We start from the raw sequence: 6,992 nt of genomic DNA, 5'->3' as shown, positions 1-6,992 counted from the left end.
ATTTTTGACTTGTATTAATTCATTTATTTTTGAATAATTTAATTTATTAGTCTTTGATTTTTATTTTATTTCTTATTAATTAATTAGTATTTGTTTGATATAAAATTTAAAAGATGAATACGTTTTGTTTTCTCTCCCATCAAACTAAAAACAAATTGTCCAGATATTGAAAAATATAAAAATAATTGTACACAAAATTGAGGTCAAATAATGTGAAAAGTTACAATTTTTTTGCCTTTTTAAAGAAAGATAAATAAGTAAAAAATTGATGTAGCCAAAAAAAATTTTCTAAGGACGTTCAAAAATCAAAAGGAGTAAACACATGAACTAATCGAAGAAGGTTCAATATCTATTATATATACATAAAAGTAATTTTAATCGTATATAAATAGTATAGTTTTTTGTCGAAGGAGGGCCTTGACCATAAGCAGGTTCTCATTCAAAAATTTGAAGTCTTCAGTTGATTTAATCGATGAGTTTACTTGATACCCAAAAACTCAGAATCTTGAATCCGCCTCTGATACATGGGACATCCAAAATTATGCCTGAATTCTAAGTATCTCGGTGACCAATCACATGATTCAATTGAAGTCTAGTTTTTTATCATCATAATATAACACTCCCTCAATTTCTTGGCAGTTGGCCTTCTTTCTAAAAATATTTGTTTCAATTTAGCTATCCCTTTTATAAAATCAAGAGAATATTATTATGTTCTTCCGATACTATCCCTGTCATTAATGACTAGATAAAGTGAAAACTTAAATTTATATTTTTCAAAACATAATTAATAAGGCTAGTTTGATAAAATAAATTCCTAATAATTTTTTTCTTAATGGGTGTGCCAAGTCTATAAAGGCCAACTAATATGAAATGAAGGAGTAGTTTTAAGTAACTTAGGAATGTTTTTGGAAATTGTTCCTTGGACTATACAATTTTTTGAAGTTATTTCTAACATTTATAGTACTCAATTTACCTAATTGTATTCAATTCTTTACGTAAAATATTCCAAAGTGCAGAAGTAAAGAAATGAAAAGAAGCTGTAGTTTCTATGATACTAGAAATACAATAGTAATCACAGTATTTGGCTGGTAACTTTTTCTTTTTATTTATTAAATCAACACTAGTGTTTTTCTTAGATTTTTTTTTTTTTGTTTACGTTATAGAAAAAGAACATTAATGTAGGTCGGAAAACTCTTAACTTATGATCAATAAGTAAAATGACATGCTCTTTAGTTTGATGTACTTCATTTGTCTCCATGTGATAATGCTTGACTTGACATTGAGCCTTTTTTTTAAGAAAATAAAGAATGATTTTCAAATTTATTATCTAAAATAAATTATAAATATTTATGACTATAAATCATCTTATCGTAACTGGGGAGTAACACTTTTAAAAAAAGACCAACAACACTTTTGCACGTCGATAAATGCTTTATTCATGATCAAAAAGTAAAGTAACATACTCTTTAGATTGATGTACATGGTTTGAAGAGCCTAGAATTATTTTTATTTTTTTTTTATAATAAAAATGAAGTTAAGAGTTTTGTAAAGAACATGACAATTGAATGAAATATCATAGGAATCAATTCCATGAACAGTTTGACCTCAAATATTGGCTATCTAAAAGGAGTTAGCTAGGAGGAAGTGAGATTTTTTGCTTTTACAATTTGAATAGAATGAATGACTTTTTTCAATATGTAGAAATGAAGATCTCTTTAAAAAGAATATAAAATTTAAAATTTTTTGTAAAAAGTTAAAGAATCATTTCTCCTATTAGTTGGTGCGTCTTTGCTTTTGTGTCTCTGTAATTTTGGCTACTAAGATGGCATAATGTACATTTATATTACATGTGTCTATAAGTTAAATAATACATGTTATTTGGTGTAATGCATATGGGATAAATAAGATAAAAGACTATTTTATTTCATGTTTAGTATGAGAAATTGGTTAGTATCAGAATTATTTATCCCATCATTTATACCATGGTGATAGAATAAATTATCCCATATACATATGAGATAACTAATCTCAAAACTAATTATTCCAAGGTAACTCTTTCCCAACCAAACAATCCGGATTTTAGTCCTCCTCTAACTATGATAGGTTAATTGGGGGCCTACAAGCCATTCCACAACTCCCACAATATGTATCTCGACATACCCAAAATCAATGAAAATATATTGGGAGCTAATTATATATCTTTACAATGAAATTTTTTTTTTGTTGGATATATCTGAAGCGAATCTTCAAATTATCGAAATTTATGTTTTTTTTCATTGGATTATGTTGTGGGCTGTCATAGGCTGTCCAATTATTTTGCATCATATGGCATTCCAATTCACCCATGTTCTATTGGTTAAAATGATCTCTACGAAAACAAGTTTGTCAAAAGGAAAAAAATTACTAATATTTTTTAGCGGAAGTAAAACAAAAAAGTTCAAACGTCACATTTCACATTGCATCCTTCCACAAATGAAATGAGACATAATCATTTTTTCGTATTAGCATGGTAAAATATCATTTCAATAAATCTACACGCTTATAATAGTACAATGAATTCGGATTTACTTTACTAATACAAAGAAGCAAAACTCGCTCTAATCAAACACAATGACTTTTCAAAAATGCACAAGTGCAAGTGACAACTATAAATACAAGCCTGTAGCAGTGAGCACCAATACAAGTGTTGCCACCATCAACTGTCTTTGTAGCCTGAGCATCATACAAATGGCCCACAAGCAAACTGGAAAAGTTCATCAAGCAGCTGGGATAGAGATGGCAAGACGAACTCTGTAGCAAATTCCAACGATGCTAGAGCCAATGTAAAGTGATCCTGGCATAGCCAGTGCCAATAAGATGTATCTTATCCCATCAGAATCTGTGAAGCCTCATTCCATATTGACCTTGGGATTGCAGCTTTCCTGCAAACAAAGAATTTCATAAGATCAGTAACGGAACAAATCAATGGCGTACATAAAATTTTATGTGAGAATCTGTCTCCCCTTAAGAAAGGCAATTTAAATTTCACTGTCTCAGATCTATTTAGCTAAACAACTACTTTGACAGTCTGATCATAGTTAAGAAGGTAGATATTACCGTCATTCTAGTAGACAAACACTGTACTTTTGTAAGATATCCTTATTTTTTAAATTTTATATCATTTTACGTTGAGCATGGACACGGTATGAAGTGTTGATTTGTAGTATCCAAAGTTCTCCGGAACATCTCTTTTTCACTTCATCTTTTCCCCTTTTACAGATAGAAAAATCAATTTTTTTTTTTTTTCTCTTTTCATTTTCTTAACCTATGTTGCTTCTTTTTAGCCGACAAACGTGAAACCTTGATCACCTCATGATAGGGAGCAATCATATCTCTTTATCCTCTCAATTTTTAAATACAATGCCTTTTTAAATTTCAAGTATATTTTTTTTTTTTTTTGTATCTTTTTTAGGCTTCTCTTGTTATGTCTCTATAAGGAATAATCCATTTAACTGAAGAATAGGTTGATGTGCTTACTTTCAAGTTATAAACTAATCTTTAGCGGTATAAATTGGTGTTTAGATAAGAAATTGTCTTCTCAATAGAAGAACAACTTATACCGACATTTGTGTGGATGAATGCAGGTTGTTGTGCTGAATCATGCATGTGTACAAGGGAGAAAACTAACTAACCGATGATTTGGCAAACCACTTGTATTAGTTGTTGTTTATCTACTATTACCACTATCAATGTTATGAACAAATATTTGTATTGTTATGACAACTGCACTGAGTGTGTTGTTATTGTTGTATTTATATGCAGACTGTTTCTTCTTTTTATTTTGTATATGTGACTGTTTTTTCATTTTTTTTTTCTTTTTGGATTTTAATGGTATTTTTTGAGTAATTTTTTTTAAAGTGGATATTAATTGTGAATTGAGGTTTTAATGGTGGTTGAACCATACAAGTATAGTTTATCTAAAAATTAAAAACACATATATATATATGTGTGTATATATATATGTATATGTATATATATATATATATGTATATGTATATGTATATATATATATATGTATATGAATATATATATATATGTATATGTATATATATATGTATATGTATATATATGTATATATATGTATATATATGTATATATATGTATACATATATATATGTATATGTATATATATATATGTATATGTATGTATATGTATATATGTATATGTATATATATGTATGTATACAACATTGTATAGTATCTATACACATTGTATCATGTATAAGGACATGCTTATAATGTATTTATAGCTTATAAAAGTTGTATCCGCACTATTATAGCTAGCGAAAATTATATATACAACGTATCTTGTGCTTACATGTATATACCTAATGTATCATGAGCTTTATCTCTAGCGATTTGACTATATGGAATGTATACAATGCGTTACAATGTATAAAAAAAATAGCTATACACTTTATTCTTTTGTATGGTGCGTGTATAATGTATACGTCGCCGCCACCGCCGCCTCCATTTGCTTCTACTTCTTCTCATTCTTTTTTGTTCTGCTACTTGTCTTCTCGTCTTCTCCTCCTACTCCTATCACAAAAATTTATACTATAAAATCTCGTTTTTAACATAAATTTAACTATGAAATTTTTGATTTTTTAATAGAATAGATAAAAAGGAAATTATAATTTGTAGCTTGATATGAATGAGTTAAGTGTGCAAAGAACGGTTGGGTTTGATCGATTTTTAAGGGGTTAAGGGATGGCTACAAATGAAAGTTCTCCTTTTCACAAAGTTTTACCCCTTACCTATCAAGTGTTTACACGAATTATTCTTATTTCGCGTGGTATGCCTGAGACATAATTTTGCAATATATGATTATAGTGCAATACTATTAAAAAACTTTTGCCTTAGGGCATATCCTGCTACTGAACTTATAACTTATGACATAACTTGTATCATTAAACTTATACTTTGGGCATAATTTGTGCCGTTGAAATTATATCTTGAGGCACTAAACATATGTCTTGGGACATTGATTTGAATACCATGATTATGACTTGAGACATTGATTACAGATTTCCAGTTGAGTTTAAGCATGACATTGTGATTTTGATCTCATTATCTTGATATTGTTGAAGTATTTCAAGAAGTATATTAAGTGTGATGTTTTGCTATGAATTTACATAAGTTTAAATCATGGGTTTACACCCTAAGTTTTAGTATTGATATTTCAAGAAGATTATGCTTTTAAGTACCCTATGATTAGTATATATTCAGATTTTGAATAAGATTTGATATTTTGATCCTCAGTTAAGATATGGAATCCACTTTACAGTTTTGATTACAGTTTAAAGTAAATAGATGCCTAACTGGTTTTCATTGTAAACCCTTATGCTAGTTTTAAAGTGGATTTCCTACAAAATGAGCATACAGATTAAAGGGAGTAGTATTTAGCACCGAGTTAGGTATGATTCCAAGGTCTCATTCCCTAGAACTATGAGCCAACGTAGGTTCAGATTATCAGATTATTCCCATTTATATGGATGAAGTTACAGATTATGATCACTCAACTCACGTTATACTCCTGGCAAGAGTATGACACCTTTTCCCAATGTGAGATTTTTCCCTTAAAGGAACTAGATGTTGGACTCCATGATAGCTCACATGATTTATGTCGGTTTGAAGAACCTCCCTAACAGAAAAGAATAACAGAACAGTTTTTAGAAACTAAGTATAAAGCTCACAAATTTACTCAGGTATTGTCTTATAAAAGACGTCAGTTATCAGATTTCATCTTTTCATTTACAGATACAAAGGTGAGTCCCTTTACACTTAGCCTGCATTATTTGAAAACAGATTTAACTTCAGTTCTACTTATTCCACTAGCATAAAGAGTAAAAGTACAGCTTTTAGAACTAAGTATTATGACTCACAAGATTTATACAACATTTTTTTATCATTCATGATTCATAATTTTCAGTTTTCAGTTATTCCAGCCAATGTGAGTCATTTATACTTAGCATGCATCCTTTTACAAGTTTATATGAACATTGAGATATTGTTTTACTTATGCATTCATCCCCACATGCTCCGGACATTTCAAAAGTACTGATCCACATATACGTCTATGTGCTACATTATTTAATAATGTAGGTACCAGTTCAGTTGTAGTCCGTGTATCACGGTTAAACAGTTGCAGATTTTCTCCAGCAGATGACGAGTCCTCCTATTTCGGGGACTTCAGTTAAATGTTATTTATGTACTTTATTTTCTTACTTATGTGTATTGATTAGTGGTAGTTGGAGTCACGTCCCAGCTACCTATAGTCAGTATATAGAGGCTTTATAGACTGCCAGTAGAACTAATGTATTTAATTTCAGTTTTGTTTTGTATAAGCAGAGTTTTAATCATTTTTATATAGCTTTGTATTGATCAGATTCAGAAAAGATTGATCTTTTGCTTATTTTTTTTCAGACTTATGTATTTTATGCAGTTGCTCATGGTTTATACCAGTACAAGGGTAAGCTTGGGGTCACGTGTGGTCCTAAGCACCGTGTGACGATTAGGGGGTAGTCTCAGATCGTTACATGTACATTGCTAACATAAGAAATAAAATAATCAAGAATCTCGAATAACTGACCAAGACGCCAAAGTCGCTAAAGTAGTATTTTCAAAGATTTTATGGGTAAACTTGAAGATTGATAATTCTGAGAAATAAAAATTAAAGATCATCCAAAAATAGATCCAAAAATTAGAGTCGTTAATATGGTTCAAACCCGTTGGGATGGCCTGACTCAGCTTATAATTTGATAGGGTTGGCCGAACAGGGCTTTTTAGCTTGATCCAAATAAGCTCGTTGGGCCATGGGACTTGAGCAATATGGGCTGGGCTGACCCATGGGCTAAATAAAAATAATTAAAAAATAGAATAGATTATTAAGAATAAAAAAAAGAGTTCAAACTCAAAGTCTATTTAGACCATCATAGATATTTAAATATTAA

The 6,992-nt window shown here is 29.8% G+C and overlaps 1 long non-coding RNA gene across 1 annotated transcript; it reads left to right on the top strand.

Moving 5' to 3' along the window:
* The first annotated feature begins 2,539 nt into the window (after positions 1-2,539).
* Positions 2,540-3,816, top strand: LOC124888670. Its single transcript, XR_007047300.1, has 2 exons — positions 2,540-2,985; positions 3,624-3,816. It is a non-coding gene; the product is annotated as an uncharacterized LOC124888670 (long non-coding RNA).
* The last annotated feature ends 3,176 nt before the right edge of the window (positions 3,817-6,992 follow it).

Source organism: Capsicum annuum, chromosome 11, assembly GCF_002878395.1.
Source record: "Capsicum annuum cultivar UCD-10X-F1 chromosome 11, UCD10Xv1.1, whole genome shotgun sequence".
NCBI classification, from domain to species: domain Eukaryota; kingdom Viridiplantae; phylum Streptophyta; class Magnoliopsida; order Solanales; family Solanaceae; genus Capsicum; species Capsicum annuum.
The sequence above is the reverse complement of the archived record's forward strand: the minus strand, read 5'-3'. Positions and strand labels throughout refer to the sequence as shown.